This window comes from Pseudopipra pipra, chromosome W, assembly GCF_036250125.1.
Source record: "Pseudopipra pipra isolate bDixPip1 chromosome W, bDixPip1.hap1, whole genome shotgun sequence".
Taxonomy (NCBI): domain Eukaryota; kingdom Metazoa; phylum Chordata; class Aves; order Passeriformes; family Pipridae; genus Pseudopipra; species Pseudopipra pipra.
The window spans coordinates 4,455,306-4,481,827 of record NC_087580.1 but is presented as its reverse complement, the minus strand read 5'-3'; the positions used below and the strand labels follow the sequence as shown (position 1 = coordinate 4,481,827).

General features: G+C 52.4%; 1 protein-coding gene across 2 annotated transcripts in view; it reads left to right on the top strand.

Annotated features, from left to right (window-relative positions):
- Nucleotides 1-26,522, top strand: part of LOC135404424 (class I histocompatibility antigen, F10 alpha chain-like) — a 538,949-nt gene that overhangs the window by 39,720 nt on the left and 472,707 nt on the right. The window lies entirely within an intron of this gene.

The window sequence follows — 26,522 nt, the reverse complement described above, 5'->3', positions numbered from 1 at the left end:
AATGGAGGTTCAGGGGGGTCCCAGTGCCCAGAAATGGGAGTTCAGGGGGGTCCCAGTGCCCAGAAATGGGAGTTCAGGGCAGTTCCCGTGCTCAGGAATGGGAGTTGAGGGGGATCCCCTTCTCAGGAATGGGGTTTCAGGGGGTCCCTCTGCCCAGAAATGGAGGTTCCAGAGGCTGGATAAGGGAGTGTAGGCAGGTCCCCGTGCCAGGGAAGGGCTGCAGAGGAGTCCCCTTCCCAGGAATGGGGATTCAGAGGGTCTCCCATTCCCGGGAATGGGGCTTCTGGGGGTGCCGGTACCAGATAAGGGGTTTAGGTGAGTCCCAATACTGGGGGAGGAGGAGCAGGGGGTTCCTCATGCCCAGGAATGGGGGTTCAGGGCAGTACCAGTTTGAGAATGGGGGCTCAGGGGGTTTCTGGTGCCCAGGGAAGGGTGTTCAGGGGGGTCCCGGGGATGGATAAGGGGGTACAGGGAGGTCTTTGTGCCAGGGAAGGGGCACAGGAGAGTCCTCTTCCAGAGAATGGCAGTTCAGAGGGGTCCCGGTGCCCAGAAATGGGGGTTCAGGAGGTGCCCGTTCCAGGGGGTCCCACTGACCCTTCATTGCCCCCTGGGTCCCCCAGGAGCCCCAGGAGCCCCCCCAGCCCCAGCGCTGGAGCCATCGTGCTGCTCCGCTGCCTTTGGGGAACATCCCTCCTTCAACCTGTCCTGCTTTGGTCATAGGCCTGCAAAAACAGTTTCTTCTTCTGGAATGCTTCCCAGCCCTGGGGGCTGGCCAAGATACTCCTTCTTATCAGTGCTGCTCAGGCCCACGTGGTTTAGTCTCAGGACTAAGATATCCACCTGAACGCAGCCGTGGGTGGATCCAGGACTAAGCCCTGCCTGGTACAGCTGAAGGAATTCACAAGACTTAAACTCTATTTGTTGAAATTAAAGATTTTCCCAACATTTCCCCCCTCTGAGACTTGTTGAAATTTTCAGCAAGTTTCACTGATGAGCTTTATAACACTTTGGGTTACAAACATCGGTACAACAGTTCACAGAAATGCAGGAAAGACAATAATCACTGTCCTCACAGTCACTGGAATTCGTTTGACCCATGGAGAGGGGTTTGGAAATGAGGATGATCATTCTTGACAACTGCCCAGCTCCTCAGGAATTATCATCCTTTTGTACTTCATGTAAGACTCTAACTTGTTCCCAAAAGGTCCAAATTAGTCCCTACAGCTCCGGAGCAGCACTGATAAGAAGGAACATCTTGGCCAGCCCCCAGAGCTGGGAAGCATTCCAGAAGAAGAAACTGGTTTTTCAGGCCTGTGACCAAAGAAGGATAATTTGGAGAAGAGATGTTCCCCAAAGGGCCACCAGAGACCCTCGAGAGACCCCTACTCTGATGTAAATGAGTTCTGAGAACTGATTCAAATGTGTAAGAGAATCTGTGGGAGTATTTAGTATATATGCATGAGTCTGAGGAAGTGTAATGCACATGTATTAGTTACATCCACAGAAACCAGGGTATGAGACAGCCCAGTGTGGGGGTGATGCGAGGAGACCCCCCCACCCCCGCACCCAGTGCCGAAAAAAATAAAACCACTTTCTAATCCTGACACTCCAGTGACAGAGAGTTTTATTCCCGTTTGGTGACAGTCCCAGTTGCTCCCAGTATGATCCCTGTTGCCCCAGCTCTGGTCCCGAGGGGTCCCAGTCCTGCTCTTGCTGTATCCCAGTGTCCCAGTCTGCCCCAGTCCATCCCAGTCCATCTCAGTCCATCCCAGTCCCTTCCCAGCAGCCGCCGCCGTTTCCCGGGTCCTGCCCCCCCGCCCCCCCAAGATGCTGACGGGGGTCGGGGCTCCGTCTTTGCCTTCGTCTCCCTGGGCTGGGGCTCGGCCTCCGCCCGTGGGAGTAGCTGAGGGGGGTCCATGGGGGTTGTGTGTCCCCCCCCGGAGCGTGTGTGCCCCCCCGGGACCCCCATCCCACTGTCACCCCCTTTTCTCTCCCCACGGAGCCCCTGCCCCAGCTCCCACTCCCCCCTGGCAGGGGCTTTGGGAGCCCCCCTTTGCCTTGACCCCGGGCCTCCCTTGAATCCCCTTTCTTGGGCACTGAGACCCCCCTGCATCTCCTTCCCCAGCTCCGGGACCCCCCTGCACCCCAGTAGCCAGCTCCACAACCCCTGCAATCCCTTTCCCAGTCCCTGCATCCCCCTGTGCAGGGGGGGCTGCAGGGCTTTGGGGGGTCTCACCAGGGCTTTGCCCCAGGACACCCTGCCTCGGGCTCTGGGGGTGGGGGGTGACGGGTGCTCTCGAGCCTCCCCTTTTTTCCACATCCCTTCCCCAACCCCCATTCTGGATCTGCCATTCCAGGGCCGTGGGGGGGCCTCGCCGCAGCCCCCCCGCTGTCCCCGCTGTCCCCTCGGGGCCCTGACGGCCGCCCTGGCGCTGTCCCTCGGGCTGCCCGGGGAGTTGCCCCCACGGGCTCTTGGGGTGGGGCTGGAGGGGTCCCGCTGCCCCTCTGCTGTGTTCAAGCACCTGAGGAACAGGGAGCAAACCCCCAGATCGGGTTTCCCAGCTGCAAAGCTCGGCGGGGCTGCCCCACCAGGAGGAATTTGGGGCTTGGGTACGGGAACAAAACACGGCATCAATTAAACCTTATTAAATATTCAAGCACTGGGACAGGAAGAAAATCATCCTTTGGAGTCTTCCCTTTGCAAACACAGATAGAGGGTTCTCACCTGGGGAAGTACCAGCCTGGTAATAATTTTATTTACACTAGTGATGCCAACAACACCTGCTGGGCATTGATGGAGGGGGGTTATATAGTTTTAGTAAGTATAGAAACACTTTGCAGTTGCCAGTGACTCAACAGCAGCATCCACAGGTATTTTCATCTCTGTCAGTTGATCCTTGGTCTCGTTTTTTGACTTTTTTTCCTTATAAATATTCCACAAATCACTCCTATGGAACCAGTTTTGCTTTGCTGAGGAGAGCTGTGACTGCTGGGCCCTTGGGGGATTATGAGCTTTTTGTGTTTTTATTTGAGGAGCACAGGAGCATCCAGGCAAAGCCCCAGGAGGGAGCAGGACCTGCCCAGGCCCCGGGAGCTCGGGCTGTTGTCCCAGCTCATCTCGTGGCAGGAGGAGCTGAGGGTGCCCCTGTCCCCTCTGTGCCCCCCAGGGGTGGCAGAAGCCCCTCGGGAGGCAGGTCCAGAGGCACCATCCCCTGTCCCGGGGGCTCCCCGAGCTGCCCTGCACAGGGTGGGCACACGGGGGGTGGGCTCAGGTGGGTCTGAAGGGCCGTCCAGCACCTTGGGGGGTGACCTGGGGGGCTGGGACTGAAAACCCCTCGGAGCTGTGCAAGTCCTTGAGACAATGAGCTCCTGCTTTTTTAATGAACAACCAAAGAACAACCCAAGTAGAATCCTATTTTTGTTCTCCAAATTTCAGAGAAAGTCACAGACTTCCATTGGGGCCAGGAAGGACAATTCCTGTGCCTAAAGCCCCTCTGTGTGGCCCCACAACCAGCAGTGCTGAGCGAGACCCTTGGAGCTCTCTGGGGCCGCAGCAGCTGCAGGGACTCTGCTCCAGCACGGGCTGCCCACGGGCTCACATCCTTCTTTGTGGGCATCCCCTGCTCCGCCGTGGGCTCCTCCTTGGGCTGCAGGGGAATCTCAGCTCTAGGCCTGGAGCACCTCCTGCCCCTCCTCCTGCACTGCCCTGGGGGTCTGCAGAGCTGTTCCTCTCCCCTATTCCCACTCTGCTCCTCTCTGCACCCAATTCCATCTGCACAAGGACTTTTTCCTCCTTAAATACATTATGCCCAAGGCCCCAATACACTGCCCAACATGGATCACCAGGAATGTGGGTCACCAGGTCTGTGCCCAACGGGGGTCCCTGTGGATCATCCAATGCAGGTCCTCCCATGGCTGATGGAGTTGGAGCAGCGGCCGAAGCTCTTCCCGCAGTCGGGGCACTCAGTAGGCTTCCATTACTGGTGGGTCCGTTGGTGGTAGGTCAAGGCAGAGCTGTTGGTGAAGCTCCTCTCACACTCGTCACACTTGTAGGGCTTCTCCCCGGTGTGGATGCGACGGTGGATAACGAGGTGGGAGTTGCGTTTGAAGCCCTTCCCGCAGTCGCTGCAGCGGAAGGGCCTCTCCCCCGTGTGTATCTGCTCATGCATGAGGAGATGGGAGCTGGTTCTAAACCTCTTTCCACATTCCGGGCACTTGTAGGGCCGTTCCCCACTGTGGATCTTCTGGTGGTGGATCAGGTCAGAGCTCTGGCTGAAGCTCTTCCCACATTCCAAGCATTTGTAGGGCCGTTCCCTGGAGTGCAGGCCCAGATGAGTGCGGAGGTTGAATCTCCGGTTGAAGTTCTTCCCACATTCCCCACAGGTGTAAGGTTGTTCTCCAGTGTGGATGAGCTGGTGGCGGATCAGGCAGGACTTCTGGCTGAAGCTGTTCCCACATTTCCCACACGTGTAGGGCTTTTCCCCACTGTGGATCACCTGGTGTCGGAGCAGGTGGGCGCTGTCACTGAAGCTCTTCCCACATTCCCTACACGTGTAGGGCCGTTCCCCACTGTGGATGTGCTGGTGCCTCAGGAGGTTGGTGCTCGTCCTGAAGCTCTTCCCACATTCTAAGCACCTGAAGTGCTCCTCTCTGCTGGGAGGCTGCTCAGGGACCACCAGCTCGCACCTCCGCCTCAAGCTCCGGCCACCTTCCCGGCACACGCTGGCTCTTTCCTCCTCACAGCCCCCTGGGCTGGCTTTGCAGCCCCTCCTGCGGGGGCATCTCCGGCCCTTTTCCTCCCCGCTGCCTTCCTGCGCCGGGGAGCCCTTCAAAACGGCCTCTCCCACCAGGCTCTGCCGCCGGGATTTGTCCTCCGCGCTCTCCGGCCTCACCTCGGGGCCTGGGGCAGGAAGCAACAAGGACAGGCAGAGGATTTGCGTCCGGCCCACAGGGAAGCCCAAGGACATCTCCCCAACTCCGGCCCCGGCAGGACGGCCACAAAAGACCGACCCAAAGGGGCACTGACTTCCTCCTCACCTGCCTGGGGGGCCCGCGGCATCTTCCTCTTCCTCGCAGCCTCCTCCTCCATCCGCCCAAGCTTTGGGAAGCAGAAATCCTGATGGGGGGGGGGGAAACAAGGGGTGAGCACATTGCCTTGGGTGTTTCTCCTGCCCAAGTCCAGCCCTAGAACTCACCAGGCATCCTGTGCCCATAAAAACCCCCAAAACAACAACATTCAGCCCAAAATCCCCTCCCAGGAGTTCCCCCTCTCTGCTCTCTGGGGTTAGGGGGGTCCCCCCTGTCTGGCCTGATGGCACTTCTGCCTGCATTGGGGGTCCCCCTTCTCCGGGCTGTCGGGGGTCCCGCGGCTCCGGGGGGTTCCCACTCTCCAGGGTCCCCTTTAGTGTTGCCAGGGGGGTCCCAGGGCTCACTTCTCCCCACTCTGCCTCCCGGGGCCGGCCGGCCCTCCTCTCTCGCCTCCCACCCTCGCAAACCTCTTGGCGCTCTCGGCTCCCACCCCGCCTCAAGGCCCCCCCTCCTCTCCACACTCCAAGGCCTTCCCCCTCTCCGGGACCCCCGCTTAAGGGGCCCGGCGCTCCCTCTCTGCTCCCCCCCCCTCCAGCATTCCGGGGGTCCCCCAGCTCCGGGATTGCCCCTCTCCGCTCTCCCCACTCCGTGGCTACCGGGGTTCCCCCCCGGCTCTCACGGGGGGCCCCCAAACCGCTCTCGCCCCCCCGCCATTGCCGAGCCACCGCCAGGACCTTTTGGCTGCTCTTCTTTGTGCTCCCGCTCGGCTCCTCCCTCGGCTGGGCCGCCGCTTTTGGCGGGTTTCCTCCTCCGGGATCCGCCCCCTGCAGCCCTTCCCCCCCTGGCCCAGCCCCCTTGGGCCCCCCTTGCCCCCCCTTGCCCCCAAAGCCATGTCCTCCCGCGGCAGGAGCAGGGCTGGAGCTGGGGCAGGTCGGGATGGGGCAGCGCTGGGCTCTTGGCCGCTCCCGCCCGCACTCGGCCCCCGCCGCAGCCGCCACGGCCGGGACAGCGCGGGGGGGCCCGGCCTGGGCGCCCCCCCCTCCCCCCTGCCCAAATTGCCGTCCCGGGGGGCGCTGGGGGCGAGGGGGGGGCGCCGGTGGGCTCGAGGTGGGGAGCGCTGGGCGCTGCGGCTCTGCCGGCACATGGAGGAGTTGCCCCCGCAGCCGGGGGGGCTCCCGGCACCCCCAGTGCCCAGAAAGGTCTCCCCACAGTTGGGCTTTGGGGGCTCTGGGTGGGCTCTGAGCGGGTTGGGGGGTCCTTGTGGGTCTGTGGGGTGGTGTCGGGGGGTCCCGGCCCCTTTTGGGGAGCGCTGGGTGCCGTGTTGGGGTGCAGGTGCCCCCCCCAGAGCCCCCCCAGAACGGGGTGACACGGGGGGAACTCCGGGTGGTCCCCATTCCTGATCCATCCTAGAGCAACCACGCTGGGGGCAACTGGGATCATACTGGGAGCGACTAGAACCACACTGGAACTGACTGGGAGCATAACTGGTGTGACTGGGAGCATGCTGAGATCGACTGGGAGAGACTGGGAGAGACTGGCAGTGACAGGGATCATACTGGGAGGGACTGGAACTATAGTGGGCTGACTGGGAGCAACTGGGACCATGCAGGGGGTAACTTAGATTCTCCTAGGATAGAGTGGTATTGTACTGGGAGAGGCTGGGATCATACTGGGAGTTACTGGAACCAGAGAAGTGGTCCATGGTAGCAACTGGAACCATGCTGGGGGCAACTGGGATCATAGTGGGAGCAGCCAGGCCCCTGCTGAGCTCATACTGGGATCACAGTGGGACTGACAGGGATCATCCTGGGAGTGACTGCAGTAATACTGGGAGTATGTGAGAGGGACTGCAACCATACTGGGGATGACTGGGGTCAAACTGGATTCATACTGGAAGTGTCTGGAAGTTACTGGGATCATACCAGGGGTGACTGGACATATACTGGGATAATACTGGGAGCAACTGGGACCATGCAGTTGGCAAATGGCATCATCCAGGACTCAGACTGGGAGTCCCCGAGAGGGAAAGGAACCATCCTGGGGGGGGACTGGGAGGAACTGGGACCACCTTAGGGGCAACTGGGATCCTATTGGGAGTGACTGGGATCACTGTGGGAGTGACCAGAACCATACTGGAACCATCCTAGCAGTGACTGTTAGTGCCCAGGATCATACTGGGAGTGAGTGGAACTACATAGAGGAGAACTGGGAGCAACTGGGATCATCCTGGAAGAAAATGGGAATGACTGGGAGTGACAGGGTGCATTCTGGAGGCAACTGGCATAGACTGGGAGTGACTGGGATTGTACTGATGGGAACTGGAAGCATCCTGGGGCAAGTGGCACTAACTGGGTATGACTGTGAGCATGCTGAGGGCAACTGGGATCTACTGGGAGTGTCTGCAACCATCGTGGGTGTAGTGGTTTGGACTTTGTTTTCCCCCAGAGGCTAAGAGAAGTGGTAGACCCCAAGGGGTGGAAACCCTTGGAAGTTTTGAAATTCTGCCCAATGAGTGCTCCTGCAAAAATGTAAACATATCACAACCAGACCGGAAGAGAAGAGTTGTAGTTTTGGTTGTTGTAGGAGAGGTGGCCATGTTGTAGAGCCACGAGGAAGGGGCTCTAAGCCCCTCGGGCCCTCTGGGCCCTCCCAGCCCCGGCTGGGGGCTGCAGGGACCTGGAACAGCATAAAGCTGGGCTAGGTGCCTGTAGTTATGCTGGGAGATGTTTTTCTCCATGAGCGCAGAGCAGCAGCCGACGCTGACCAGAGAAACTGTGGCAGAGAGCCAGAGATAAGACCAAGAAGCAACAGAAACATGCAGCACTGCAGAGAAGACTCCTGGAAGACAGAGTCGGGAGAAAGGAGAGCCAGCAGCTGAAAGACAGAGTTTGGGGTAAGACTGTACCAGCCCCCCAAAACTCCTTTGAGATCCCTCTTGGAAAAGAGGTACATGGACTCCTATTTTGGAGAGTAGTTTTGGACATGCAGCACCAGAGAGAGAGAGGAGCTGAGAAGCTCAGGGCGTCCCGGAGCTGGACCGGGACAGCCAGATGGAATGCGGGGGGAGTTGACCTTGGCTCCCCCCTCGCACTGCTGCCACGGTGGCAGCCTGAGAGACAGGGCACAGAGGCCCTGCAAGCAAGGAGCTGAGTCTCCTGGGATACCAGACCGTCACGAAGACCCCCTGTGTCTTCGTGATATGACGTGGTGATATGACCTTGTCTGGGGTTACGAAGCCCACGGAAGACCCCTTTGCCTGTGTCAAGGGGGTCGAGGGAGAGCTTGGATATCTCCCTCGTTGAGTGCTGGCAGAAAGCCAGCTATCAGCTGCTGCATGTGGAGAAGACAGACAGACTGCTGCCTCAGAAGATGCTGCTGCTTAAGGACTGGAAGGGATCTGTCCTTCTTTCCCTCCTGGACTTTTATTTGGAGGGGAGAAGAGATCTGGTCCATTGTAAATACTATATGTCATGGTAGAGATAGTTGTGATCGTGTGTATAATGTGATGTTATATTTATTTGTACAGTCATTGTAATATATTCCCTTTCCCCCACTTTGAGTCTGGTGTGTTTTGTCTGGAAAAGTCCATCTCACATTAGGTTGAGATGTGGGAGGGGGATGGAGCTAGGGAATTGGATTTTTTGGGGCTATCTCAAACCATGACACATAGTTACCATTAAAGCTTCATTTTTTTTAACCTCATGGTATGATCACTATAGCCCAGAATACCATTATTTGAGTAGCACAAGATTTCTATAAGCAGCACCAGCATAGCAAGATTTTGTAAGCCCTTTAGCACCGAATTGTACAGCACAGCTCAGCTTATGATGCCTGATCACCTGGACCTGATCACTCTGCAGACCAGGGCACATCCTAATCCTTGGTTTGTCATGTCAATATAACAATCTTAATCTAGGCTTGAAACACGTTAACAGAACAGGAGTGGCCCTTTCAGGGGAGAAGAGTCTGTTTGGTATTAAGATGGGGCTCTGTGTGCTGCTGTGCTGCCCTGTGCTGCTGTGAGGCCATCCCAGCCTGGCAGGCAGGTGCCTGTGACCTGCAAGGCCTGTGAGGAGCAAAGGAGTCGGCCTGGGGCCTGGAAATGGGAAGGCTGATAGGGAGGGGGAGAAGGGGTCTTCCTGGCGCACTGGACCTTCAGGGACTGACGATGAGGGCAAAGGGGACTCATGTAGGACCAGCTTGGTCACAGAGCACAGCTGTTTCTGTCCTAAAATGCCCCCATATGAGCAGGAGGCAGGAGCAGAGGCACTGTTCACGAGTGCCATTGTTGATTGTCTTCATCAGAGAGCTCCTGAAGTGCTGCTGGGAGGACGGTAATACAGGACCTGGACATCAGGTTAGGGCAGGGGCATAAAAAGGTCACCTGAGAGGTGTAATGCAGGAGTAAATGCAGATACTTTGTCTGGGTAAGGGATACAAGGAGCCTCCCCAAGGATGACAGGGATAAAACCAGCTGCTGCAAGACGTGATGAAAAAAGCCATCCAAGCAAAGTCATGCCCGAGCTGGATGCCCCAAGTCTAAAAGAAGAAACACCTCGGAGTGCAGCAGGAGCCATATGAACTGTGCTGAGCTGGGCAGGAGTGAAACCACCTGTCCTGAGAAGAACTGAGTAAAACTTGATGCCCCATTCCAGGCAGGGGCCAAACCAGCCAGGTCAAGTGTTGTTAAAGAACAACCAGCTGCATCCTTGGCGCATGAGAAACACTATCTGCCTGCTGAGCAGAGGTTACACCAGGTGTCCAGAGGACTGCCTGTTGCTAAACACCTCTGAAACTGTCAGGATAAATAGGACCCTCTAACAAATTGGCTTTTTAGTGCTAGAAAGCAAGGGATTACTTTTATTTGCAGCCCTGCGGGTGCATGTGGCTGACAAAAATCCTGCCTCCGTACTGACAGCAAGACATCGCTTTTCACCTATTTATACAGATTTGGCAAACAAAGAAATTAATGTTCATTGCTTCCAAATTACATCACTCACTCCCTTTCATTAATTAGTATTCTATGTGGGATTGGTTATTAATTTCTCCCTTTCTACTGTAATAACTTCATATCTTTAATCTTTTTTGTATATTTTCCCTCCCCTAGGGATTTTCTGACACAAATGCTGAGCCTTTGTTAGTCTTCTTCTTTAGCTGCTGGTTTCTGCAGAAGGTCCTTGTAGTCCATAAATCTTGTGTTCCAGATCTCCTCCTTCAACAGGACATCTTTCTCTGACAGGCTTTCTCCACTGAAGCATAACAGGGTTAACTTCAACAAAACTTACAGTTTTAGTACTTTTCCCAGGCTGTGTTCTCCCAAAGGAGCTTATGACAATTTTTACTCCATGCTGGCTAAAGTTGATTTAAGGCTGAACGCACCGCCTATGATGTGTGTTAAAAACAACTAATCAAAAAGTTAATTAGGAACACTAAAAAAATTAGAAAAGTTTTATGATTTCCAACAAGCCCAAAACAACATAGGCCAAGTGCAGCAGGGACAAAACTGTCTCTAGCCATTGATGCCAGGAAAAGGCAACAGTAGCAAAACTCAACAGCCACAGGTGCTATTAAGCCGGTATTTGTTTATTTCGGCGCCGGACGTGCAGGGGATAGCTCCGCCTAACACGCGCGTGCCCTCACCATCCAGAGTGGGAGTCTGGCTAAAGCTGCGGCTGATCAAAACCTAACCAACCCTAGCGGCAGGAGTAAATGGGAAGCTGCTAAAAAGCCATCCCGGAACGTTTTCAGAGCTTGAGGACAAGACAGCAGCGGGGCGGGGGCCAGCAGCCAGCCAAGGTCCTCCCAGCGCAGCCTCTGAAGGGTTCCTTTGGCAGTCCCAGTTCAGGGTCAGCCCATGGGTGTACCCTGGGGGCAGATGAAATTAATTGGAAATGAACCCATAAGAGTCCAGGTGCTTTGCTAAGAGTCTCCCTGATAGAAGTGGCAGTGAAACCCTCAGCGTCTTGGGGGCCAGAAAAGCTGTGACCTGGCTCAGTTACAGCCCTGAGCAGGCTTTTACTCCTCAGGCCGTGTGGCTCAGGGAAGGTGTGGGAGCTCTGTCAGAGGATGACGAGCCCTTTGCCACCAGCACGGGGGGAGGTCCAGTGGCTTCCACCTGGCGGACGTGCCATGTGGGTTCCTGTGCCCAAGAACCATGTGGTTCCATGGGGTTCCATGGGGTTCCATGTGACCCCATGTCACAAAGGGGCAGAGATGTGGCACCCATCCGGTATCCTAAGGAGTGCGCCAACGAAAATCAGTTGGACAGAGTTGGCCTTCGGGATAACTCAGCTCCTTCCTTTGCTACTTGTGTGCCTGCCTTTTTTGGATGATTTATTGTTTACTGACCATTTCTCGTCAACTTTCCTCCTCTTTCAAAGGTAATGCTTTGACTTTTGGCCCAGATCATAGAGCAGGGTATAGGGGATAAAGTATAGGCTGATTTATACCTTCCTAGCTGTAGGCTGAGCTGTTACAACTTTTATAGGCTGGCCAGGTATGACCTAGGCTAGAATTCCAGTTTGCTGATTCTTGGGTTTTTTTCCATAGCCTAGGATAGGTAAGCAGGGAGGTGACTGTAGTCTGAGGGGATGGGCTCAGCCCACCTTGATTGCTGTGGGAGGGAGGGAGGCAGAAAAAGGAGAGCAGCAAAGGCAGCAGTTAAAGTAGTGGCTGAAAGACGGTCACTCCTAGGAGGTGGGAAAGCCAGAGGGCTCTGTTGCTGAAGCAGTGTCAGGAGAGCAGCAGGGCCTCTTCAGAGAAGGTAACGTACATGGGAGCATTTCAAAAGGGCCTTTGAACCCGCTGTGAGTTGGTGCCCCGCGCCTGATCATAAGGGCGTGAGCTGCAGCTCAGCAGCAGTTAGGAGCACCACTGAAAGACTTGGTGGGGGATGCCGTTCTGCGTTTATTTAGAGTTTTGATACTTTCGGTGAGCTACAGTAATTTCTTTGCAACTAGGTGACGGGATTGGTGCTGTTCTCTTTCTGGAGAGAAAGACATCCTTGGTCATCTAAAGCATTGCACTCTCTTCCTGAGAGAGGCAATGGCCACAGCAGGGAACGACTCCTGTGAGTAATAGCTTCACCAGCAGGTTTGGACTTTGTGAACTGCCACAGACAACTGACATGGCTGGGGGTCAAATCCCAGAATGATGTGCTCACAACCTAGAGTGATCTCTGGGATGTTTCCTGAGAGCAGTCAAACTGACCCCCGTGTTTACAATTAGACCCAGGAAAACACCTTTTGTCGCTCCTCTGACACTAGGTACAAGACTTTGAAAGCTGCCATTGCTCGTAGAGAGGTCTGCCATCCTTTGGGTTACCTTCCGTGCTCAGTATTTATTTGTTTTCAACAAGTTACAATCAGGAAAAGGGATGGCTTCACTGATAACCCAGTCTAGAACTCTACTGAGAAAGGAAGGTAGCCTGCGGCCCAGAAATCAGACTGTGGGTTTGTTGGACTCTCAGCAACGTAAACAGAGGAATGGATTTTTCCAAAACAGTAAATTTAAATGGCACTGTTTAAGCTTCCCCTGATGTTGTTGGGTTGGCAGTTGAAGCAGATGGTCCTGAGTGCTCCTGTAGAGACCTCACTGTTTAAATATGCCTTTGTGCCTCATTTCGTCTCTTTTCAAATGGAATTTCCCTGCAGTCATTGCCGAGGGAATGACTCCGCCACAAAGGATCCTCTTTCCCCCAGAGAAGATTTGCATGGTCTGGCAGCAAAGACAGAGTGCTGGAGCAGGACTCCTCAATGTGGGCAACACATGCTTCCTTAATGCTGTCCTGCAATGCCTGACATACACCCCGCCGCTGGCCAACTATCTGCTCTCCCGGGAGCACAGCCAGGCCTGTGAGTACTCTTAGGGACATCTCCCTGTGAATCTGTTCATCAAATCCCAAGGATTCCCAGAACCTGAAATTTGATTTAGGAGAAAAGCAGCCCTTTGTCAGCCCCAGAACTTGTGTTCTTTGTACACTCAGGAGCCACCTGTCCTATCCAGCTGTCTTATTCTTCATGAAGGCACATCTTTCTAGCTCTGGGTCTCTATTCCTGCAAGTTAAAACCTCAGTTTAGCATTCCTCTGAAGAACATTTTCTATGCACTAAAACGTCCCGTGCTTGTTGAAACACTGGGAGGAGTGGCATATTGCACTGGAGTGGGAGTGGAAGAAGAGGAGTATTCCACCAGTAGGGATATTTTGCTAACCAGAGGACCTTCTCTCCCTCCCTCCTCAGGTCGCCAACAAGGCTTCTGCATGATGTGCATCATGGAAGCGCATGTTAACAAGGTCCTGCGTTCAGTCAGTGTCATCCTGCCTTGGGCTGTTCTCAGGGGTTTCAGATGTATGTGATTTCAGGTTCTTTGACAGGTTTTCTTCCCTTCCTGTAGGAGACAACTACTAACTTCCTGTTTCTTAGTCATAGGAGAACATTTTCAGCTTGGCAGGGAGGAAGATGCCCATGACTTCTTATGCTGTACTGTCAATGCCATGCAGAGAGCTTGTCTGAGTGCAAGCAACGAGTAAGCACAAGCAAGTTACCTTTACAAAGTTCTGAGCCCTTTGGACTCCTTGATGTGGCCTCATCAAGGAAAACCTACAGCCGGGGCTTGGAGGAAGTAATGCTCTGTCTTACGACTTGTTTCCAGCTTGGACATATCATCTCAATCTACTACCATTGTCCACCAAATATTTGGAGGCTTTCTGAGATCCAGAGGTATGTTTCTACAACAGCTGCTCTCCTTGGCACTGCCTGTGCCCTTCTGTCTGCCTGTGCCCAACAGCTGGCCCTGGGACTAGCAGGGCAGGTACAATGAGCACAAAGCAGTACCATCGTTCAGCTCACCATTGCTCGGCATTTTGATTTTTCCTTCCAGTCATCTGCTTCAGCTGCAAAGCCATTTCTGATTCCTATGAGGCCTTCCTGGATGTCCCCTTGGATATCAAAGTAAGAGGTTTTGCAGGTGTGCTTCAAGACATGGCAAGGCTTTTCAGAGTCAACACATTTGTCCTGAAAGCATACACTGTGAACACAAGAGGTCTTGGTCGTGGATGGGAAGGGGAACGGATGTTGTCCTCCTGCAGAGCCCATGGCACTGGTCTCTCTGTAGGTGCTGGCTTGAAGCTGGACAAGCAGCCATTATGCGCTCTGCACCCTTGACATATCCTCATCCTTCTTTCCTTTGCCCTCCTTCAACACCTGTCTGGCTTCCAGGCTGATGGGTTGGATTGTTTTCACTACTGATGACCCTACATAACATCAGTAGCTCAATGGCAGGTGATACAGAGAGGGAGCTCTTGATTGCCCCTGAGAACCTCTGGGACAGGGGAAATGTTCAGCACCACACTCTCTTTCTGGCTCCTTCTGGATACAGCTTGCAGATTCATGGCGGGTCTCCTCAGCATCAGCTACAGGGGTTTTCTTGTCAGCTCCTGGAAAATGTTTGGGCCAGGGCATTTGCTGTAGCTCAGTGCACCAATTTCTCAATTCTCCAGGCAGCCTCATCCCTCACGGCAGCTCTGGAGGACTTTGTAACACCTGAGCACCTGGATGGGGAAAACTGCTTTAAATGTAGCAAGTAAGATGATTACTAACAACATATTAACACGAGACTCTGTGTGAGGGGGCTACAAGTCATTGAGCAGAAGTCATCTTCTCGTGGAAGTTTACTGCACACTGATGAGACACAGTTTTGTTTGTCTGGTTTTTTGGGGGAGGGGGGTTGGGGTTTTTTCTTTGTTTGTTTGTTTGTTTGTTTTAAATATGGCACCGAATTGCCTTAAAATAGCATAAGGATGCACGAGACAAGAAAGGTTGTCTGACTGCCTTGGTGGAAGATAGGGTGCATTTCAGCGCTGTGCTCTGTGCTTGGTTTCAAGGTGTGAGAAGAATGTTGCCGCCACTAAGAGGTTCACTGTCCACTGTGCACCCAAGGTTCTCACTGTGTGTCTGAAGAGGTTTGACTGCTTCACTGGTGGCAAGATCAGCAAGGTGTGTACACTATTGGTGTGCAGCTTTCTCTTCAAGAAGCAGATTTCCTAAAGCAGTATGCTTGTCACAAGCTGCTTGTGTTGGGTTTTTTGTGGTCCCTTCTGGGGAGTGGAAAGTTCCTGTGGGAAGACAGGCAAGCACTGTGCTCTGATAGGGCTGCTTTGACTGAGAAGGGTTTCCTGCCACCCAAACGATGTTATGTTGCTTTATGGAAAACCAAGTGCTCATGAGCCCCAGAGATGTATTGATACCCCTGGACTGGCCCCTGCCCTTGGTAGGCTATTTCATGTCACAGACCAGGGTCATTTCTGAGCCCTCTTGGTCTCTCCATAGGTTGTCGGGTATCCGGAGTACTTGGATCTTCGCCCATACATGTCTCAGGCAGATGGAGAAGCACTCCTCTACTCCTTATATGCTGTCCTGGTGCACAGTGGTGTCAGCTGTCATGGAGGACACTATTTCTGCTACACAAAGGTAAAAGAGCAACTTCCTTCCCAATGGGGAAAAATGTGTGCTGGGGAAGATAAACTTTCCTGTCAGTGTTACTGACAGCCAAAGTTTTGGGGCAGAAGGCCTCCTTAGTGGCTGGACTGCATTTGTTTTGACATGCTCTCGGTTTGGCAGTTTCCTACCTGTGTTTTTGGAGAGAAACCATGGAGAGATTCTTGCCTTTTTTTTACAGGCCAGCAATGGATTGTGGTACCGGATGGACGATGAATCTGTGCAGCTGTGTTCCATTGACACAGTGTCCTTGGTTAAGTCTTCTCTCTGTCATAGAAGCCTCTCTGAGAAAATGACTGAACCCCAGAGGAGGTTGCAACAACAGCTCTAAACTGAGATCCCTCTTTTGTTTTTCTCCAGATGCTCTGATCTGAGAATTGGAGAAAGGGCTTCTTCCTCACTGGCACCATCACATGCCCCTTCCTTCCTCAGTCAGTGTGTGGCCAGCAGCAAGCAGGCGGGCTCTGTTGGACCACAGGCTCTGACTGGTAGGACTAAGGTAACTTTGGGGTCATGGGTCAGGGCATCAGAGGAAGAGTGGATTTCTTTCTGGGATCTCAGCATTTCTCTTTTGCCCCTCACACACCGCACCTTTCTTCCCAGCCACAACGCTGCTCCCTCTCAAAGCATCCCACCTGGATCCATCCCTTTTGTGCGCCTCTGGCCTTTTGGTCTTAGTAGCCCTCCAAAAGAGCCTTTTGGAGGCCCCAAACTGTCCTGTCCCAGAACTTGTAGGGGTTCCCCACTGCTCTGATCCTTTCAGGAGAAAAGGGCAGGAACTCTCCACAGCTCTCTTGGCAGGGCATGAAGGACACTGGCAGGGAGCGGTCCCGGAGCAGATTCCCTCTGTGGGGCAGGGATCTCCGCAGCTGCTCTGGGGACACCACAGACTATGAGGACGCTTCAGAGAGAAGAACTGGTCCTCCAAGTCGTGACCGTGGTCCTAGGGATAGCACAGCTGCAAGGCCTTCCAAGAGGATCTGCCGGTGGGCTCCCGCTCCCAGGGCTGCTCAGGAGCAAACCTTGCTGAGGCAGAGGGAGCCAAGCAGATCTGTGCGGGGAACTTACAACCTTGGCAGCCGGTTTGTGCAGTACACAGACTATGACCGCTCACTGCGGAAGAGAAAGAGGGAGAGAACAAGTCCTCCACGTTGTGACCAAGTCTTAGTGAATACTGCAGTTCCAGGGCCCTCCAAAGCCAGCTCCAAGCAGGCTCTCATGCTCCGGGCTGCTCGGGAGCAAACCCGACAGAGGCAGAGAGAGCAGAGAAGATCAACATGGTGGGGCTGTGATTGCCACAGCCAGTTTGGGCAGCACACAGACTACCGCCCTTCAGAGAAGAAGAGGAGGGTTTCCACGCCCCAGAGATTCACGTCAGACAAGCATTCAGGGCACTCTGGCAATGATGGCGTTGGATTATGGCCCTGGCTCAAGCAGAACGGAAGACTAGCACTGCATTTATTAGCCAAGGCATCCTTGTTTTCGAGACATTTCTACATTTCTCAGACCTGAGTGAATGATTTATCTAAGTAGATGATAGTTACAATAATATAGAAATATTATTAGAAATATAGAAATATATATAGAAATATAGAACATATATAGAGAGAAATATAGAAATATATATAGAAATATAATATAGAAATATATATAGAAGTAATATTTTATAATACATTGTTACATGTTATATATCTTCTGCAATAGATAGTAATAGTATAATAAATATTATTAAAATAATAAAATAGTAAATACTAAAATACTTTAAGCCGAGTTATTTATTCCACATTGTAGATAATTATAGCTAGAAACATAGTGCAGTATTTGGAAGCAGTGTTGAAGCAATTATATTAAAGCTAAGAAAACAAATAGTAAGTAGAGATTGTGCAGCACACAGACTACCGCCCTTCAGAGAAGAAGAGGAGGGTTTCCACGCCCCAGAGATTCACGTCAGACAAGCATTCAGGGCACTCTGGCAATGATGGCGTTGGATTATGGCCCTGGCTCAAGCAGAACGGAAGACTAGCACTGCGTTTATTAGCCAAGGCATCCTTGTTTTTGACACGCCTTCTCAGACCTGAGTGAATGATTTAGCTAAGTAGATGAGAGTTATAATAATATAGAAATATTATTAGAAATATAGACATATATATGGAAATATAGAATATATATAGAGAGAAGTATATATAGAAATATAGAAATATATATAGAAATATAATATGGAAATATATAGAGAAGTAATATTTTATAATACATTATTACCTGTTATATATATTCAGCAATAGATAGTAATGTTATAAGAAATGTTATTAAAATAATAAAATAAGAAATACTAAAATACTGTAATCAGAATTATTTATTCCACGTTGTAGACAATTATAGCTACAAACATCTCAACCTCGGCCATAGCAATCAACAGAACTGGTCTACTCTGGCCTCAAATCGGGAGGCCTGGAGACACACCATCTCTAACGCTGCTGTTTCCTTTGAGAACGCACGCAGAATCCCTCTCGAGGAGAAAAGACAAGGCAGAAAGAATCATGTCTTGCAGAATATACCACCTAGGGAGTCTTTCTGCTGTGCCTTTTGCAATCGGATATGTCTCTCTCGCATTGGCCTCCTAAGCCACCAGCGTGCTTGTAACAAATGTGGATAGAGCCTTCTGAAATCTTCGTTCGAGAAGCCCAGCCACGATGATGTGTTTAAGACGGGTGTTCCATAATTTAGTGTTCTCACTGAAACCATGCAAATCGTGCGCCACTCGCTCACTTCCCACTCCTCCTTTCCTTCCCACTCCCCCTCCATCCTGAGGCAGGCTGGACGGGAGAATTGGAGGCACAAAAGGTAAAGATCGCAGGCTGAGATAAGAACAACTTACTGGAAACGGCAATGAAATAAGAAAACAGTACAGCAACAGAACAGTAACAGAAACAATACTAATAACAGAGTGTACAAGGGAGGCAAATGACTCACACGTGATTGCTCACCAGTTGGTGCCCAACTTTGCCACCACGCACACAACCTGGAAGAGACCCCTTCCCCCATCCTTGACAAAATGAGGAATAACCTCTATGTCCTGGCTGTGCCCCCTCCTGGATACTGCCCAAATTAACACTGTCCTGACCAGAAGCAGGACAATCACCTTCAGGATCTGCAGCACAGCTTTCGGGTCTGCACCGGAGGCACTGGATCCCTCCATGCCAGGGAGGGGAGACATCAGAGATGAGCAGACTTTGGGAATCCCTCACCTCTCACTCCGGCCCATTTTCTCTCATTTTATGGGATGGAAGAATACATACCCAACTCCTCCCAGTGTCCTTCTCACTGGAAATCCCCTGAGCTTTGATTCCTTTGCTGACATGCTGCTTCCTCTGGGAAAAGCAGCCAGAGAACCCAAGGCCATTGCTTTGAGTGAAGGGCTTTCTTAGAACACTTTTCCTGAAGTGCACCCAGGAAGGCTGGGCTGCAGCAGCACATGGCCCCCATGGCTTTGCTACATCTCATCCAGAACACCTGGAAGCCCTTCTCTCACCATCCAGCCGCTCCCCTGCCCTGTCTTCCCCACCCCACAGGGATGCTGCCGAGGAGTTAACAAACTTCACAGTTCAATCCTGATATCCCACTGCTGACTGGGATGGGGGGAGACCAGGGGCACTTTTGGCCCCCATCAGCACCAGCTCTTGGGACAGCCAGGCTCTCTCCTGACATGTGGGCTCATCTCTGCAGCTTTGCTGTCCTCCACAGGGCGTTGGCTGAAAAAAATCATCTTCTAGAAAAGATATATGACACCAGCCCAGGGGTCAGCAGCACCACATGAGAGCTTGGCAAGATGCCCTGAGGACAGCCAGGCCAGGCAGAGAGAGGTGGAAGGACCACAGGGGCTCTCTGAAGCAGCCACATTGTACAACAGAGACAATGAGGCTAAATAAACACTGGGCTGAAAGATGATAGTGCTCTTACAAGGGAAATTTACAGCTGTTGTACAGGCCTGGGGCTCTTGCTGGAAAGCTTCAGTCTCTGGGCTCCCGGTGCCCAAAGGCATTGCAGATAACTCCTTCTCAAGCAATGGCAGGGAGCAGGGTGGAGAAGTCAAGGATGAGGCAGATCAGAAAGACTGGGGCAGCACAAAGAGATCTACAAGGGAGAGAGACAGCATCTGAAAGGCACTCCTTGCTGACCTAGGAGCTGGTGCCGTGGGCTCTACAACTGCTGCCTGCAGTCAGCTTGGAAGCTCTGGCAGTTTTAACAGGAGGTTTGTCTGCAAACAAGATGCAGAGACGTTACGATGATGGATGCGGGTATATTCCTGACCTAGGCTCTCCAGAGGGAGATTCGCTGTCTCCTCATGGGCCATAGAGGCTTTTAATATGGGATGAACTTCACTTGGTCTCCCCAAGCTCATGTCCAACCTGTTCCATGGCCTCTGACTGCGATCTGCTGTCCACCTAGCTTCATCCCCCCTCACAACCCTGGGGACTCCTTGGAGATGAAGGGCTGCTGTGCCAGCACCTACTGCTCCAGGAAGGGAGTGCAAGGGGAAGATGCTACACTCGCAGGGGCAAAGAAGGTTCATTTTGCCATGGGATCCCAGGAGGTCACCATGCACATCGTCAATGGGGTCTGAAAAAAGAAAACTTACAGATGTTGAGGCAGCTGAGCTCATCAAGCACATGTAGAAAAGCTCCTGATTTCAGTATGGCCAGCTCTTTTGAAATGCCCCAGGAAGGAAGATTTGGTCTCAGGCATCATCAGCCCCATTGGCCAGTCTAGACAGAACTGCCTGGACTTGAATCAGAAGTTTGTGGATAAGAGATTTAGCTTCATTTAGCTAGAGATGGGATATCTCTCTCCAGTGAGCCAGCTGCTTGCCATTCCGTTAGTCCCTGACCACAAGCAGCACTGAATCTGTGATCTCTCCCCCTCCAGTTTCTCAGAGTCCCTGGGTAACCCTGAAAGCACTGCTCCAGGATCAGGTTCTGCAAGAGGCCTTCCAAAAAGCAGCTAAGGGATTAGGTGAGGGGAAGAACCAGAAAATCGCACACATTCTTCCCTGGATTCGTGAAAGACAATAAGAAAGAAATACAAGACCCCCAAAAGCAAGTCCACTTGATGGGAGCGGCAGGGGAGCATCTCTGGTTCAGTAGTGATACGACGCACTCAACTGCAGCTTGCAGACAAGAATCCTGAAACATTCCAGTAGCCAAGATTGCCACCTGATCCCAAGGTCCCCTGTCCTCTGCCCCATGCATTTCCACGGGACCAAAGCCCCTCTGCACAGCAAAAGGAAAGTATGGGAATGGACACACATGGTAACTTGCTCCTGGCCTTTTCAGCCTATGGAGGAAGACAACTTCCCTCATTAGAAAATGAAGCAGGTCTGAGCTGGACTTTCTCAAAACACTCTAAAGCCAGAGGCAGGTTTCTCCCACAAGCGACAGCAGTGCCCTCCTCCTGCCCATGTTGTTTGGGAAATGGCACAAGAACCAGGAGAATCCCAGAGAGATTCACACCTTCCGAGACACCAGTGAGTGCAGCCCCTCCTGACATCATCTGGGCAGAAGCCTCCAGCCCTTGGGATGACTTTGCCTCCTAACAGAGGTGCCAGAGCATCTGATCTGGATTTACCAGGCCTGCCTTAGTACCATGCCACAATAATTGTCGCAGCATCCCAGCCTTTCCTTGCTCGAGCCAGTCTGTTTATAGGTTGTTTGGATCTCCACCTCCACATTGCAGGGGGATTGAACACCACTGATCACATCCACTTCTACCTCTGACCTGAAGGGAGAGGAAGATTTCCCCGTTTGCTGTTGTGGCAAGTGGCGCCTCTCTGCAAGAGATTTCATCTCCTGCTCGGGGCCCCTCTGCACTGGCCAGGCTCACTCCATGCTGCTGGACCTCTCCCAGCCCCTCTAAGCAGGGCTCCGGTCAAGTCTTCGTAACAACTCCCCATTCCTCAGAATAGCTTGGCACTCCTGTAGCAGTTTGGGTGGGGAATGCCAAACTCACACCAACGAATGGCTCTGTCCAATCACCTGAGGAGTAGCAGGTACCACCCAGTGCGGAGGTCAGCGCTTGAATAAAGACCTCCCCAACTCTTCTGGGTGCAGCTGGTAAGGCGATTTTGTTATAAAAGTAGCGGGGCAACTGAACTGCTTAAAGGGAGGAACAAAAGGGCACAAAAAGCACTGCGCAAAATGGCTCCAGCCTGAAATAACGTGGGTAAGGAAGGCACTGGAACAGAAGATGGGGTTTAGGCGGAGCATGCAAATTACAACCAATCATAGGAGATAGGGGCTGAACATAACCATACACGGTACTGTGTCAAGTATCAACCAATGAAAGGACAGAACATACGCACAGTACAATACAATACAACGACTTATATGCAAAATCTACAATTTCCTTATTAATTACACATTTTTAGACTGCCACAACCCAGCCTGCCCCATGCAGAGCCCTGGGGGTGGCTCCTGCTACACCCAATGCCAGAAGAACACCACAGGAGACCCTGGGGAGGGAAGAAGGGAAGGAAAGAAGGAAATCTCAGTGCTATGGATCTGGAGCAGCTGGGGGAACTCCAGTGCCTCCCAAGACGCCCTGTCAGACACGTGAGGAACTGCAGAGTCGAGAGCTCTCCCCACGCACCCCTACGGCCTGCTCCGAAATAAATACCGTTGACTGCCCATGGAAGGTCCCCTTCAGAGTAGCGACACGATCCCCGTAGCCCCTTGCTCTGGATTCCCCCGCCCATTTCTGGCCTCACCCCTTTGTGCCCAGAGCCCACTGGCTTTGAGCTACAGGGAGCAGAGGGGCTCTGTTGCCACCCTGTCAGGCGGCGTCAGCTGTAGAACAGCTCCAGTGGCCAAGTGCAGGGCTGGGCTCTCCATGGGACTGTGTCTGGCTTCAGGCAGTTTTCTGACAGGGAATGGGACTATTCTAGCCCAAAGGGAGCAATCAGAATCCAACATCTGCTTTGTTTAAGGCTATCAGGAGCCTTCTTGGTCGCTTATCCTTTGATTTTTGTCCAAATCTTGAAGTGGTTTTGATGAGGTACAAAAAGGAGGTGCAGAAAGCATGCCTTCCTCCCCCATAGACACGGTTTCCCCTCCGATCAGGGGGATCAGACCAAACCTCTGGTGGGAGCTGTTTTATTAAGCTTGTCAGACCTTGAACATCAGGGGAGCTGTGTACAGCTCGTGGCAGCAGGTGCTGGGGCCTTGGCCAGTGTCACCTGGAAGGGGAAAGGAGGAAAGGGGACCAGCACGCATCCCTGCTGCCCTGCATATCCCCTGAGCCAAGGGACACTTATGGACAGTTGTTCTGCACCTCCCCCTGTCCCCTTTTGGTCAGGGCTATCACCTGACACTGCGGTGACAGACGGGTTCATCAGGATATCCTTGGTAGAATGATGACGGCACTGAGTCATAGTGTAGTGGTTTGGACTTTGTTTTCCCCCAGAGGCTAAAGAAAAGTGGTAGACCCCAAGGGGTAGAAACCCTTGGAAATTTTGAAGTTCTGCCCAATGGGCGCTCCTGCAAAAATGTAAACATATCACAACCAGACCGGAAGAGATGAGTTGTAGTTTTGGTTGTTGTAGAAGTGGTGGCCATGTTGTAGAGCCACGAGGAAGGGGCTCTAAGCCCCTTGGGCCCTCTGGGGCCTCCCAGCCCTTGGCTGGGGGGCTGCAGGGACCTGGAACAGCATAAAGCTGGGCTAGGTGCCTGTAGTTATGCCGGGAGATGTTTTCTCCATGGACGCAGAGCAGCAGCCGACGCTGACCAGAGAAACGGTGACAGAGAGCCAGAGATAAGGACCTGAACCGGAGGAGCAGGAGAAAACAAATGCAGCACCGCAGAGAAGACTCCTGGAAAGGGAGGAGAAAGAGAGCCAGCAGCTGAGACACAGAGTTTGGGGTAAGACTGTACCAGATTCCCCAAAACTCCCTTGGAGACCCTCTTGGAGAAGAGGGACATAGACTCCTATTAAGGAGAAAAGTTTTAGACATGCAGCACCGGAGAGAGAGGAGCTGAGAAGCTCAAAAGAGCGTCCTGGAGCTGGACTGGGATGGCCAGATGGAATGCAGGGGGAGTTGACCTTGGCTCCCCCCTTGCACTGCTGCCACGGTGGCAGCCTGAGAGACAGGGCACAGAGGCCCTGCAAGAGATACCAGACTGTCACGAAGACCCCCCTGTGTCTCGTGATATGACGTGGTGAAACGACCTTGTCTGGGGTTACGAAGCCCACGGAAGACCCCTTTGCCTGTGTCAAGGGGGCAGAGGGAGAGTTTGGATACCTCCCATGTGAGTGCTGGCAGAAAGCGAGCTGTCAGCTGCTGCATGTGGAGAAGACAGACAGAACCTGCTGCCTCAGAAGATGCTGCTGCTTAAGGACTGGAAGGGATCTGTCCTTCTTTCCCTCCTGGACTTTTATTTGGAGGGGAGAAGAGATCTGGTCCATTGTAAATACTATATGTCATGGTAGAGATAGTTGTGATCATGTGTATAATGTGATGTTATATTTATTTGTACAGTCATTGTAATATATTCCCTTTCCCCCACTTTGAGTCTGGTGTGTTTTGTCTGGAAAAAAACCCATCTCACATTAAGTTGAGATGTGGGAGGGGGGATTGGAGCTAGGGAATTGGATTTTGGGACTATCTCAAACCATGACAACACGTCCAGTTGCAAAAGGCAGAGCAGAAAGACTCCTTGGATGGGATCGACAGGACATGGTTCTTTCTGCGTTGTCTTTTCTCCTCGATGGTGATCCTGCTGCGTTCTCAAAGGAAGCAGCAGCGTTAGAGATGGGGTGTCTCCAGACCTCCCGACTGGAGGCCAGAGTAGACCAGTGATGAAGATCAATGTAGCTAAGACTGAGATGTTGTTTCAGGCAGTCCTTGTATCTCCTCTTCGGGGCTCCTCTCTTGTTTCAGCCGGTGGCAAGTTCACCACAGAGCACGATCTTAGGGAGGGGGTGGTTGGTCCTTCATCCTGGAGACGTGCCCTGCCCAGCACAGCTGTGTTCTCAGCAACATGGCCTCAATACTTGTGACTGCTGCCTGTTCTAGAACAGATGGATTGGTCACATCATCTGACCAGTGGATGTTTAGGATTGTACGGAGGCAGCGTTGATGGAAGCGTTCCAGGAGTCGCAGGTGGTGGCTGTAGATGACCCATGATTCGGATCCATATAAAAGAGTAGACAGCACAATGGCTCTGTAAACACTGATCTTGGTTCTTTTCTTCAAGTGTTTATTTCGTCAAACTCTTTTATGGAGTTTTCCAAAAGCTCTCTCTGCCTTTGCCAACCTGTTGTCCATCTCTCCGTCAATCTCACCATCCGAGGAGATGAGACTCCCTAGGTAATTAAACTGCTGGAGTGATTTGAGCTCTGATTGACCAATGGTGATGTGGGGATGATGGAAGACTTCCTGAGGTGCAGGTTGATGGAGAACTTCAGTCTTCCTTAAGCTGACTTCCAGCCCAAAGAGCTCAGCAGCCTCAGCAAAGCAGGATGTTAAACGCTGCAGAGCTGCTTCTGTGTGAGCAACGAGGGCGACGTCATCAGCATAAAGCAGCTCCTGGACAAGATGATTTAAGGTCTTGGTGTGGGCCTTCAGTCGCCTTAGGTTGAAAGGGCTTCCATCAGTACGGTATCAGATGTAGATCCCGTCCTGATCATCGAGGTTTGCCGTGGTCCTTTGGAGCATCCTGCTGAAAAAGATTGTGAATAGGGTTGGTGTAAGAATGCAGCCTTGTTTCACACCACTGGTTATTAGAAAGGGCTCAGAAAGTGCATTGCCATATCTGACTTGGCCATGCTGATCCTCATGGAGTGAGATGATCATTTTAAGGAACTTGGGGGGACAACCTAAATGTTCCAAAATCTGCCACAGACCTTTCCTGCTCACAGTATCGAAAGCCTTGGTGAGGTCAACAAAGGTTCCATAGAGACCTTTGTTCTGTTCCCTACACTTCTCTTGCAGTTGTCTGAGAACAAATCCCATGTCTGTGGGGCTCCTGTTGGCTCTGAAACCACATTGGCTTTCAGGAAGGATTCCTTCTGCTATAGTGGGTATTAGTCTGTTCAAGAGTATTCTTGCCAGAATTTTGCCAGCAATGGGGAGCAGAGTAATACCCCGGTAATTTCAGCAGTCGGATTGTGCTGGTTTAAAGGTAAACCAGCAGGGGAAATGAACTCAACCCAAAAGAGAGATTATAAGTCAGAATAACAATTTAATAAAATAACACAATAATCACGATTATACAGACAAACAGTTGGTTTTAACCCACAAAACCCTAATGTATAACCCAGCACCCTGGGGCATGAACAGAGTGGTGTTTGTTGGGCCCCCTGAGCCCAAAGTAAAGGGAGAGGGGGAAAAAACCCTGTTGGTGAGAGTAGTGGTGCAGTCTGGTCAAGAGTGGTGGTTGCAGTTGGGTCGAGAGTGGTGATCTGCAGTCTGGTTGACAGTGGTGGTCACAGTCTGATTGAAAAGTGGTGGTTGCAGACTGGTTGAAGAGACATCGCTGACATCACAGGCAGAGCAGTGACATCACAGGGACAGCAGTGACAGAGAGACAGCGGTGACATCACAGGGACAGCAGTGACATCAAAAAGAAAGTGGTGACATCACAGGCAGAGCAGTGACATCCCCAGGGCAGCAGTGACATCACAGGGACAGCAGTGACATCACACAGACAGCAGTGACATCACAGGAACAGAAGTGACATCAAAAGGGACAGCAGTGACATCACAGAGACATCGGTGACATCACAAAGGCAGCAGTGACATCACAGGAACAGAAGTGACATCAAAGGGACAGCAGTGACATCACAGAGCAAGCGGTGACATCACAGAGAAATCGGTGACATCACAGAGACATTGGTGACATCACAGGGACATCAGTGACATCACAATGACAGCAGTGACATCACAGGGACATTGATGACATCACAGGGACAGGAATGACATCACAGAGACATCGGTGACATCACAAGGG